General features: G+C 40.2%; 1 protein-coding gene and 1 long non-coding RNA gene across 6 annotated transcripts in view; one reads left to right on the forward strand and one right to left on the reverse strand.

Moving 5' to 3' along the window:
• Window positions 1-11,746, reverse strand: part of Csde1 (cold shock domain containing E1) — a 40,313-nt gene extending 28,567 nt beyond the window's left edge. Inside the window, exons 1-2 of the mRNA XM_078027063.1 lie at window positions 11,597-11,746; window positions 1,905-2,291 (exon numbers count right to left, since the gene is read on the reverse strand). The gene's annotated coding sequence lies outside the window, so the exon portion shown is untranslated. The remainder of the gene's footprint in view (window positions 1-1,904; window positions 2,292-11,596) is intronic.
• LOC106145175 (uncharacterized) overlaps window positions 11,730-12,762 on the forward strand; it is a 31,988-nt gene continuing 30,955 nt past the window's right edge. For 2 of the 5 annotated variants that reach the window (XR_013428071.1, XR_013428068.1), the window contains exon 1: window positions 11,733-11,890. This is a non-coding gene — a long non-coding RNA (uncharacterized LOC106145175). Of the gene's footprint in view, window positions 11,891-12,762 lie in introns of all 5 variants that reach the window. The other 3 variants (XR_005734762.2, XR_013428070.1, XR_013428069.1) reach the window with 3 other exon arrangements.

Here is a 12,762-nt window from a genome sequence, read left to right on the forward strand (position 1 = left end):
AGCTTTTATCTTTTATAGTCTTCTCAATCCTTAACCTATTCCTCAAGTGAATACATTATTTTCAAATCTAAAGTAATAAAGCTATCTCACTTCTGAAAAACAAAATCCATTAAGCCCTTGTGATGCCTCTCCTACAGAAGAATGTCACATACCCTGAACCCTTCAGAACCTGACTCCAAGAAGGCTCCTCTTCCAGTTACTCTCTCCATGCCATAAAACTGCATTTTCTACTCTGTTCATTCAATATATACTATGTGATTTCAGATCTCCCTGAATCTATTAATTTTGTTACCTCTATAAGACACCCTATTAATAAAGTGTTACTCATCTTCAAATGTCTTTCCCTCTTGAGAAAACTGCTCCAGTTATTCTCTTCATATTTTCTCTCTTTAGCCTACATTAACTGACACTTTGTAATAAATTGCTCTAAATCATAAGTCCATTATTATCTTGTTCATTCATTATATATATATATTTTTAAAGAGAGTGAGAGAGGAGAGTGAGAGGAGAGGGAGAGGGAGAGGGAGAGGGGGAGGGAGAGGGAGAGAGGGGGGGAGAGAGAGGGGGAGAGAGAGGGGGAGAGAGAGGGGGAGGGGGAGAGAGAGAGAGAGAGAGAGAGAGAGAGAATTTTTAATATTTTTATTTTTTAGTTCTCGGCGGACACATCTTTGTTGGTATGTGGTGCTGAGGATCGAATCCGGGCCGCACGCATGCCAGGCGAGCGCGCTACCGCTTGAGCCACATCCCCAGCCCCATTCATTATATTTTGGTGGTACTGGGGATTGAACCTAGAGCTCCATGCCTGCTAGGCAAACGCTCTACCACTAAGTTACATCCCCAGTTCCTATTCATTATCATATTCCAGCATCAGCAATACCTAACAATATAGTAAGCATTCTAACCATTCATTCATAAATATGTACTAAATATAAATATGTAGCTAGTGGCAGCGTTAAATATTGGATGCAAAACGAGTTTCCTTCTTCACGAAACTAACATTTTAAAGGATGGAGAGAAGGAAATGGAGATGCTAATACCAAATATCACCTAAGTTCCAAAGACCCCTATATAAAGAATACAATGAAGCCTTCTGGGTATCATTTAAACATAAGATAAGCCTATAGATAATGGACTTAGTCTATCCAGTTGACCAACCTTTGTTGTTCACAAGAATAGGAACATTTAGTTGGGACCTTTTTGAAATCAGAAATGTATTGTGAAAGCAGGGGTAACCAGGTGTTGAACCCAAAGGCGCATAACCACTGAACCACATCCCCAGCACTTTTTTGGAGACAGGGTCTCACTAGGCTGCTTATAGCCTAGCTTAGTTTTTGAGGCTGACTTTGAACCTGTGAGCCTCCTGCCTCAGCCTCCCAAGCCACTGGAATTACAGGTGTGCACCACCATGACTGATGAAAAGTTTTAAAGTAGTACATGTGGAACTTCTCTATGAGACCAATAAGTCAAGAGTTGAGCATGTATCAATATAATCTTTTGTACCAAATCAGTTTTGGTCATAAATACTGTCCTGGCCTAATAAGAGACCATAAATAAGTGTTACTATTTTCATACTAGATAATTTAGAAAATATTAAATTCTAAAAATACTCACAAAATAAGTTTTAAAAAAAATTACGATTTTATATTTGGGCTGGACACATTGGCACATGCCTATAATCCCAGTGATTTGGGAGCCTGAGGCAAGAGGATCTCAAGTTCAAGTCCAACTGGGCAACTGAGCAAGACCCTGTGTCAAAATAATAAATAAAAAGGGTGGCGGCTGTAGCTCAGTACTGGGGTGTCCCTGGATTCAATCCACAACACTATAAAAAGTCACATATATTGTTTTGAACAATAATAACAGAATCCAGAATTACAGAATTAATTCTTAAAACTCAAACCTACCTCGCAGTGATAATCAAATATTGCACTTTCAGTAGTATTTGCTGATTCTTCTTTTTCAGCACACGTTTCAAAGGATGAAAGTTGCTAGTATTAAAAAAAAGAGCGAGAGAAAATGATCTACCAAGCTAATAAAGAATACAACTGCTGCTGCACCGGGCAATCTCACAGTACAGCACTGAAGAAAACAAAGACTACTAGCAGCGTTGGGAAGTGCTCTTTCAAAGCTGTTGAGTAGGCACAAACTTCTTGTTTCAGATCAAGTGTTGTGTCTTCAACTTAAGTGTACTCTTCTTTGGTCTTGTTGGTTGTTACGAGGTTTGTTCCTTGCCTGATCTGAACTTGAAGCAGCAGTTTCAGGTGGTAAAGTCTGTTCTGTTACACTTCATACTAGAGGCAAAAAAAATGAAGACTTTAAGTGTAATATACACAAAAGGATCAGTAACAGAACAGGAAACAAGGCAAACCTCATTAACATAGAATCACTGGTCAAGCAAATAATTTAGGAAACTTGGAATTGTTCAAATAATGATTACTTCCTTCTCTGGCATCACATACTCAAGATGTCAAGTTATTCCACAGTCTGTCCTTAACTTCCCACTCGCAGGTAAGCTGGAAGTTACATAGCATAATATTTAATTTAATACAGATCATTTTATAAGCAACTAGCACTGTATTAGGTTTTCTGAAAAATACAAAAGAACTTCCTCCCATCAGAGCCTACAATCTTGCTGAGAAGAGCCAGAATACAGGATTAAAATACCCAAAATTATTTTGCTTATCTAATATTTGGGTATCTACATATCATATACTATACTAAAAATAGTTTGTTCACAACTATGTGAGCATCAAAACAACATGATGAGCATAAAGAAGGCATAAAATTTGAACTGAACTTGGAAAACCAAGTAGAATTTTAGGAGAGAATAAATAGCTGAGTATTCTAGGGACAAAATACCACATATGCCAATCCAGAATATGCCACCAAATTCCAAGTTCCTTGAGAGCAGGGGCAGTGTGTTTAAAAAATAATAATAATAACAATTTAAGACTGGTACTAAGTAAAGTTTTCTTCTGAATGACTACAGCAACAAGTATGGCTTGTTTCAGAGGAAATCAATAGACTAACTGGGCTAGAACAGTGGATTGGGTCAAAATGAAATAGATATGTTGTGTGACAGGTGTAGTCAAGTCAGAATATAAAACATTTCAACTTGATGTTAACAAGAAACAGCCTTAGTTCTTTGTAAAAGTGGTAATAAGTCTTGAACTCCTACTGCACATAATTTATTGAAGGAAGCAAACCTCTCAGATCTAAGTTGTTGCAGTAAGTAGATGAGAAATGTTCACAAAAAAATATAATTGTAAGTAAAAATCACCAAATTCTGCTTTGTGATATTTTGCACCGACTCTTAGTGTTAACAGTTCCGTTAACTGGAAAAAAAAAAAAAAGTTTTTTTGTTTGTTTGTTTGGGGATTAGACCCAGGGGCACTTAACCACTGAGCCATATCCCCAACTCTTTTTCTCTTTTTATTTTGAGACAGGATCTTGCTAAGTTGATGAGGCTGGTCTTGAACTTGTAATCCTCCTGCCTCACCTTCTCAAATTGCTGGGATTACAGGCATGAAAAAGAGTTCGGAAAAAAAAATTGTTTTAAACGTTGCCAGGCTGGACTAAAACTCTAAATTCAAATGATCCTACAGACACTTGAGCCTCCCAAGTAGCTGGGATTACAGGTGTGGGCCACCAAGCCCAGCAACTAAATTGATTTACACAGGAAGAAGAAAAAGGTGGACATGCTGAGAGATGGATATCATATTCGTTTTAAAAACCAGAAATAAGAATGGCTATTAGGAGGCTGGGTATGGTGGTTCACACCAAGATGTGTCTTATACCTTTCCCTTTTTCTTTGAGACAGGGCCTGAGTAGCTAAGGCTGACCTGGAACTTGGGATCCTCTTGCCTTAGCCTCCTGAGTTGTGGAGATTACAGGCATGTGCCATAATAACCAGCTTTCATTTTAACTTTCTGCTGTTTTCCAGTTCTCCTAGATGTGTTTAAGGATTGGGGAAAAAAATAAACCTAACTCTTGAAATATTCCTGAACTTTTTCTTTACTCATATGTATCTTTCCATAAAGAACAAAATTTTGCCATCTTCAAGATGACAAGGCCTTTCTTGACCATTCCAGCACAGACTCATTACCTTCTTTCTCAACTCCTACTAAGAGAGACAGCAATATGAAGTGCCTACATCAATTTTTTTGGTACCAAATCATTTCTACACTTTATTTCAAGTTTATGTACCTTGTTCTGATTACTGGGCTCACACTTACTAGGCATGTGCTCTAGTACTCAACATCTCTAACTCTTATATTTCAAATTTCTGAGAGGCAAACCGAAGCTTATTTCTCTATCACTGATTCTTTTAGCTATAACCCACTGCTACACAACAGAAGCTAATAAAGTAAAAAGGCAATTAACCCATAATAGGACAAAGGACACCACAATTCAATGTAAATAGTTCTATCAGTGTTAAATGAAGTCTTAATAATCCAATCAAGAAATAATCTCAGGGCTGGGGTTGCGGCTCAGTGGTAGAACACTTGCCTACCATGTGTAAGGCACTGGACTGGATCCTCAGCACCACATTAAAAAGTAAACTATTAAAAAAAAAAAAAAAAGAAAGAAAGAAAGAAAGAAAGCAAAAGTATCTCGGCCGGATGTGGTGGTACATTCCAGCAACTAAGGAGGCTGAGAAAGGAGGAAGGCAAGTTTCAGGTTAATTCTCAGCAACTTAACCAGAACCTGTCTCTTAAAAAACAAACAAAACAAAACAAACCATAAGGCTGGGGACATAGCTCAGTGATGGAGTGCCCTAGATCCAATCCCCAATACCAAACAAAAAAATCTCTTCTTTTAAAAATGTAGGCCTGACATAGAGATTTTATCTTAATACCTTAGTTTCCAAGGAAATATTTAAGACTGGGTGTATTACAGGAAAGAAATGTCAAAAGAAATAATCTGCCAGGCATGGTAGCACAAGCCTATAAATCCAGCAAGTCAGGAGACCATTGCAGGAGAACACAATTTGAGGCCAGCCTAGCAATTTGGCAAAACCCTAAGTAACCTAATGAGACTCTCTCAGATAAAAAAATAAAAATAAAATAAAAAGGGCTGGGTGCCATGATGCATGCTTGTATTCCTAGTGACTCAGGAGGCTACAGCAGGAGGATTGGCAATTCAAGGCTGGCCCCAGTAATTTAGCAAGAACCTCAGCTACTTAGTGAGACTGTCTGAAAATTAAAAACAAACAAACAACAAAAAAAGTGCTGGGAGTGTAGTTAGTGGTAAAGCACCTTGGATCAACTAATACAAAGGGGGGGGGAATCATTTAAGACTTGAACTGAGGTTGGGGATATAGCTCAGTGGTAGAGTGCTTGCCTCGAAAGCAAGGTCCTGAGTTCAATTTTCAACACCCGCCCACCCCCCAAAAAACCCTTGAACTGCATTAATCTAGAGTGTTGTATATTAAACTATCAAGCTTGTCATCTAGTAACACAAACAAGAAACTTGTTGAGCCTAAAATGTGCAGGGCCAATGGCCAATAATTGAGTGCTAAATTAATATCTTTACAGCCATAAGATTTCTTTATGGGGAAGATAACAATATTAGGAATGGAACCCAGTGATGTTTATCTCTGAGCTATAGCTCCTGCTCATTTTATTTTGAGACAGGTTTCACTAAATTGCTTAGGTTGGCTGAGAACTTGCAACCTCATATCCTAGTCTCTGGAGTAGCTGGGATTATAGGCAAGCGTCATCACACGAAAAATAGCTATGAGATTTTTATAGTTAACTAAATGTTCTTCAATCAAATTAACATTGAGGAACTTCAAGGTATTGGTAAAGGCCTTTAAATAAAATTGGTAACCACTCATATCAAATTATTAACTTTTAGCAGGATGTGTTGGTAGACACCTGTAATCCCAGTGGCCTGGGAGGCTGAAGCAGGATCGTAAAGTGAGTTCAAAGCCAGCCTCAGCAAAGACAAGGCACTAAGCAACTCAGTGAGACCGTGTCTCTAAATAAAATACAAAATAGGGCTGGGGATATATGACTCAGTGGTCAAGTGCCCCTGAGTTCAAACCCCAATATGAAACAAACAAACAAACAAAAAACCTTCTATCAGCTGTATACTGACAACTTCTTTTGCCTTCATACTCTCAACATAAATGGATCACCCTTCATCCCCTCTATTGAAGAGTAGGGAATAACCTTACATAGTGGCCAAGTAGCCCGTAATTCCAGCTATGTGGGAGGCTGAGGCATAAGATTTCAAGTTTGAAGTCAGCCTGGGAAAAACAGTGAGACCCTGCCTCAAAACAAACACCACCAAACAAAAATCAGAAAGCACAGAGAAATAGCAGGAAACAACTGAAGAGTCTTCCTGATTGCTAAGCAGTTAACTCCTTTTCCCTTTGCTCAATATGGAAAAGCATCATTATCATCAATGTAACATTGTTTCAGGAGGTAAAGCTAATTTCTTAATCCAAATGATTATTTTGTATGGCACCTGGCTTAAAATTATCACCACCTGTTTTTTATTTACCAGCTTCCTTAGCTGGTTTATTTCAAAGGCCTAGCAGAAACTAGGGATTATAGCAGGCACGAATACACGATGAGTGAATATATTCGTGTATTAGGAAATCCATCTAAAATATATTACACAGGTACGGTGATGCACACCAGTAATCCAGTGACTCTGGAGGCTGAGGCAGAAGCATAAGTTCAAGGCCAACCTCAGCACTCTAGGGAGACCTGGTCTCAAAATAATAAAAAGCGGTGGAGATGTAGTGGTAAAGAATCCCTGAATTCCACCCTCAATACCAGGGGTCAGAGGGAAGTATTACATTATCACATATCATTTTAGCAAATTATTCTAAAGACATGACAGTACTCACTTGTGGGGACTGTTAATGAAAGGCTGAACTAGACTACAAATCTCCCCACCTAACCCATTTGAGTATCTTCTTTTGTAGAAATGCAAAGGCCCAAGTAGGTCAAGTTCTTCCTTGACTGGCATTTCACTGAGCACCATATTTGTATTTTTCAGATGGACACAGAGATATATGCCTCTAATCCCAGCAACTGAGAGGCTGAGGCAGAAGGATCAAAAGTTCAAGGCCAGCCTAAGCAGATTAGTGAGAACCTGTCTCAAAAAAAAAAAATAGGGCTGGGGATGTAGGTCATTGGTAGGGAGCCCCTGTGTATAATACACACACACACAAATTTAATGGGGGGGGGGTTATAACTAATACTCTTGCCTTCATAGTTCATATTTCTTGATGCATTAACCTGCATCACATCAAGCATAACACTTAATAGGTTTTATTTCATTTCTACTTCGGAATCTAAGGTATACAAAGTTTAGCCAATTAAAACAATCTAGGGGCTGGAGTTGTGGCTCAGCGGTAGAGTGCTTGCCTTGCACATTCAAGACCCTGGGTCTTGAATGAATAAGTGAAATAAAGGTATTGTGTCCAACTACAACAACAAAATAAATATATAAAAAACCAATATAAGTTGTCATCCACTGAGTGAAAATATACGAATCAAATCAATGCAGAGCTAGCCTTTTGTATACATTTAGTAGTAACGACCATAGTGAATTATTACCTGAAGAGATATTAAGATTTAAAATAATGTATCTATCACTTAACTACTGTTATATTCAGTATGCCTGAAGTAGGACAAATGCCAGTGGAGTTCTTGAAGCTTAAGAAATGCTCCACATTAGAAAAAAATGTATTGGCCAAGCACAGTGGTGCATGTCTGTAATCCCAGCAACTCAGAAGGCTGAGGCAGGAGGATTCCAAGTTTGAGACCAACCTCACCAACTTAGTGAGGTCCTAGGGAGACCCTGTCTTTAAAAGGTTTAGGGATGTGGCTCAGTGGTTAAGCACCCCTGGGTTCAATCCAGGTACAAAAAAACAAAAAACAAACCAATGTGTTGTCTAACAAAAATTTATTGCAAGTTACACTCAACTTTTAAAATTTTTCTGGTAGCCATATTAAAGTCAAAATAAACAGATGAAATTAATTTTAAGTGGGATGCAGTGGTGTGCACCTGTAATCTCAGCAACTTGTAAGACTGGGGAAGAAGGACCACAATTAGAGGCCAGTTTAGCAACTTAAGGAGATCCTGTCTTTTAAAAAAAAAAAAAAGCAGGGGTGGGGTGGTGGGGGGACCATGAGCTGCTGGAGATGTAGCTCAGCGGAAGTATCCTCTGGATTCAATTCTCAGAACAATAATCATAAATAATTATAATTAAATGTCTTATTTAACCAATTATATCCAAAGTGCTATCACTGTCCATGTGTACTCAAAGAAACATTTTCATTCCTTGAAATCTGTTATTTTAAACTACAGCATACTTCCATTCTGACAAATCATATTTTAAGTGATTCATATGCACTAACCTGAGTATTATTAAAAAAAAAAGAAAAAAACCAAAAGCATGCTGCATTAGCAAAAGTAAGGCTATGAGGCAAAGATCTTCTGTAGTAAAAGGAGACAATATTGGTCACAGGAGCTAGTAGTTAACTAAATTGGGGAAGCAGAAATGCAAATAACTAACTGGTTATGTACTGGCTACAGGTGAAAATAAAAGGATAGTATATCTGTGCAAGGTGAAAAAGAAAAACTGCTGATCAATTTATTTTCAACTTCCTGTTAACATTTTACCTCAGCATAAAGGTCATATTTTTAAATTTTTTGCAGGTATTCACATGCAAGAAGAAAACATTCTGGTGCATGTCTATAATCACAGGGGCTCAAAAGGTTGAGTGTCCCTGCTTTTAATCCCTGGAACCCCATCCCCAATAAGAAACCATTCTAATTATTAAGATAAAGGAATTACTTAAATCCTGACTGGACAAAAAGGAATTTAACATCAATGATGGGTTTCAAGAAAAAACAAAAACTTCCACAAGTTTCATTTCCACATTCCACACTTGAGACATTCTAGTTAGAAAATCTTATGAAAGTTTTTCTAGCTGTAGTAATTTTTTTTGGGGGGGGGGTTTACAGTTTACCCAGGATTGAACTCAGGGGCACTCACCACTCAGCCACATCCCCAGCCCTATTGAACCCAAGGCCTCACATGTGCTAGAGAGCACTCTTAAGGCTGAGCCACAATCCAATCCCAGCCCAGCCCTATTTTTAAAGACAGGGTCTCACTAAGTTGCTTAGCCCTTCTCTTTTGCTAAGGCTGACTTTGAACTCATGATCCTCTTGCCTCAGCCTCCAGAGCTGCTGGGATTACTAGTGAGGGCAGCCTCCACTAGCAGCTGTGTTAATTCTTTACCATCATAACATTCTAAATGTTTTTAAGAACTTTCCTTAAGACAGTTTGAGTTAAAAATCTCAAAAGTGGTTCTCCCCCTTGTTTTTGGAAGACAAAGCTAAGAAGGCACATCAAATCTTTGTATATTTAATAAGATCAAGGTTTTTTAAAATTTTCATTTGTCAATATAGTCCCCAAACTCCAACTTCTCAAAAATTCATCATCAGGAGGCTGAGGTAGGAGAATTGCCATGCAGCTCAGCAATTCAGGGAGCTTGCCTCAAAATGTGGGGGGAGGAAAGTCCCCAAAGAGGATGTGGTTCAGGTGAATCTCCCCCTGGTTCAATACTTAGCACCAAAAAACAAAACAAAACAAAAAAATCCTATCCAAAAGGAATTTCTGTGTTTCAACTACCTTGTTTAAAAACCACGGCCTTCACTGCCACGAGAATATACTCAATGCCACTGAACTGCGCACTTAAAAGTGATGAAAACAGTAAATAAATATCTAACCACAAATTAAACAGAAAAAGTATAATTCTGTGAGGTGTCTTTAGGGGGAGGAAGGGGAAATGGGTGGGATAAAACAAACACATCAGCTTTCACACAATTTTCATTTGCCAGGAAATTACCAGAATTTTCAACCACACTCTTTAAAGGTCACACTTGGTAAGTCAGACCTTATTTACAAAAGAAGAAAACCTATCTTCTGTGTCTCAAATACTTTACTTTTCAACTCAGCTGCTATAAATACTCATCTCCATGGTAAACATCCAGAGCAGCTGCAAAACCAACTACCATCTCTTTCATTTTGGTTCTAGAACTAAAAGAAGATTAGTTATCTATATTTTATAACTCTGGTATATGTATACAAGTATATAAATCCTCTACTTATCCACACCAGCGTATTAAATGTACTGAGGATGCACCTTCTTGTAATTCAAAATGAAAATCAGCATTTTGCAGAGTAGCTTGTATTAGTGGTTATAATTTGGAACCTACATTAAAAAAAAGTAGGTTGGTAGCCCTGGCTGCAAACGGCCAGTTCACATCAGCCTAATAAAATTTTAGTTTCTCCAAAGAAATAGATTTAACCACAGAACCTTTGGACAATCTCCCTCCCTCTCTGCCTTCTCCAAGCTGTTTAAAAGACCACCACATTCTTTCAAACATTTTAGATACAAAAAAAGGAAATTAACTTGCCCAAAAACGTTTATTCTTTTTTTGCAGTGAGAAGTCTGTTTTAGGAAGCTTTACCTATCTCACTTGTGAGTCAAACAAGACAGCAGCCATCTGGGTGTTTCTAAAGAAAACCTTTAAAGCAAAACAAAACAAAACCCGCCCAATCAAGATTTCGTATTGATAAAACATCAGATGGCAAAAACTTCGCATGGGTCTCCAACTGCGGCTGTGAAAAAACCCAACTCTACATAGAATGACGAAGCCAAGCGGTTCATTGCACAATGTGGGCCAGCGCTTGCAACATATGAGCCAGAGGAGGTGGTAGTGAAAACACCACCAAACTTAGGGCCCATGCCGTTTCCCCAAAGATAGAGGGGTGAGAACCACGAGCCTAAAAGAGTAGGGGCTGGTTCTCTTCCTCAAGAAGCCAAAGGGGAGCCGAATAGAGGAGGGCTGGATGTTGAGGCCCATCTCTAGGTGACTGAAGGAGGGATGTCAATTCTGCGGCGCTAGTGTCAGCTGTGAGGGAAGATTTCCCTAAGCATTTCCCCTAGATGGAGTGGGGTCTCAGTCCACACACACAAAGAAGGCGCCACTGCCGCACTGCGCTCTGGTATTCGTAGTCAGATCCCCAAACAGATGACGGGGAAAAAAAACCCGACACAATCCACAGACAAGAGTAGGCCCTTCTCCACTGCCTTTGCTCTTCCACCCTCACACAAAGGACCGCGCCACCACCCCCACGCCCCGCCCGCCGGGACTTGTAGTTCCCGTTTCCCCGGCCAAGCCGCAGAGGGAAGTGGGCCGACTACAGCTCCCAACAGCCTCCGCGCCCGAGCCCCGCACCCTCTGCCTCCATCTTGGCTGCGGTCGGAGCCTCCATTTTCGCTCCCTCCCCCCACTTTAGTCACCACCACCACTACCCCCACGCGCGCCCCTCAGGCCTCAACTCCTCGCTACGGCTCTGTGGCCTGACAAGAAGTCTAGACGGTTGGACGAGGGAAGAATTGAAAAGCCTGGGGTAGAAACTCAGGGTGAGATCTTCTCTACTCGGAGCTCTAGAGATGCCCACCTTGACTCAGAAGTCTCTCCCGTTAGTCTTCGTTTCCTCATCCGCCCTTAACCTGGCTTCCTGCTACCCCTAATTAGACCCTGAGGTCGTACTCACCCCAACAGCTCAGCGCCCCCTCTCCAGCGCCGCCATAAGCAGCACGGCCCGGTACGTAGGAATAAATCTCGCTTCTCTCGCGAGAGTTGCAGGCTCCGAGCGCGTGCACGGGAAGGTGGCGAGAGGGGGAGCGTACTACTACTACGCTTGCGCACAGGAGCCGAGTGACGCCAACCAGGGCGCTGAGTTTAGCCACAACCAAGATGGTAGCTGCGTTCTCCTGCATCCCCTCCCCGTGTACTGCGGGGAGCAATCTCGGTGTTTACTGGCTCCGCTGGGACGCTAGGGGTAGAGGTAAGGTGGCAGGTGACTTTAGGCGTTTCTAGCCTTTGCAAGGCTGAATATGTTCTAGGCAGCGAGACTGGCGTATACCTTAAGGGCGAACAATTTTTGAGGGTATATCCTGGAGTGTCATTAAAAAAAGATTTCTCTAACCAGCGATAATCCAGAAGTCCTCAAACGCGAGTTTGTCTTCACTCATTGGGGAAGCAAGCATTCCTCGTCTTCTACATTAGAGTAGAATTTGTTTAGTATAGAGTCAGAATTATGGTAAAGTAATTTGGAAGTTTGAGACCTTTGCCTTCCAGAGATTACATTGCTTGCAACAGAGTGAGCAAGCCTGCATAATCACTTAAAAACAAAACAAAGAAACCCAGTACTCCTTCAACTGACCTTCCTAGCCACCGCAGGTTTTTCTCATATATCAGGTAATCAAAAGTAATTGAAAGATTTAAGTCAGAGCAAAGGAATTACTCATCCGGAGAAAGAAAGGAGATGGTTAACTCTGGTCACCGAAAAGTTCAATGGTTTATTAAACAATAAATCCTTCTCTGATGAGAGGAATGCTTTCACAGATCCACTGTCTCTCTGGCTGGACTGGGCGGTATTAAATAATGAGAGTCACTGCCCTGAAGAACTTTCCCACTCACTGCTTTTGTTTAAAGAGTAAAATACCCCGCGGCCAGATAACTTCCTAGGCATATTTGAAGTTTGTTATTCGGAGAAACTTCAAACTTCTGCAGGCAGGCATATCTCTGAAGGAAAAAATTGCATCAATCTACAAGTTGTAGAGTAAGCCACCAATGCAAACAGAGGTTTTCTTTCCTTATCTGATCAGGAAAGATCTCTTCTGAGGAAGAAGAGATAAGAGATCTGACACCTGGTCC

The sequence above is a fragment of the Ictidomys tridecemlineatus genome, chromosome 11 (assembly GCF_052094955.1).
Source record: "Ictidomys tridecemlineatus isolate mIctTri1 chromosome 11, mIctTri1.hap1, whole genome shotgun sequence".
Classification (NCBI taxonomy): Eukaryota; Metazoa; Chordata; class Mammalia; order Rodentia; family Sciuridae; genus Ictidomys; species Ictidomys tridecemlineatus.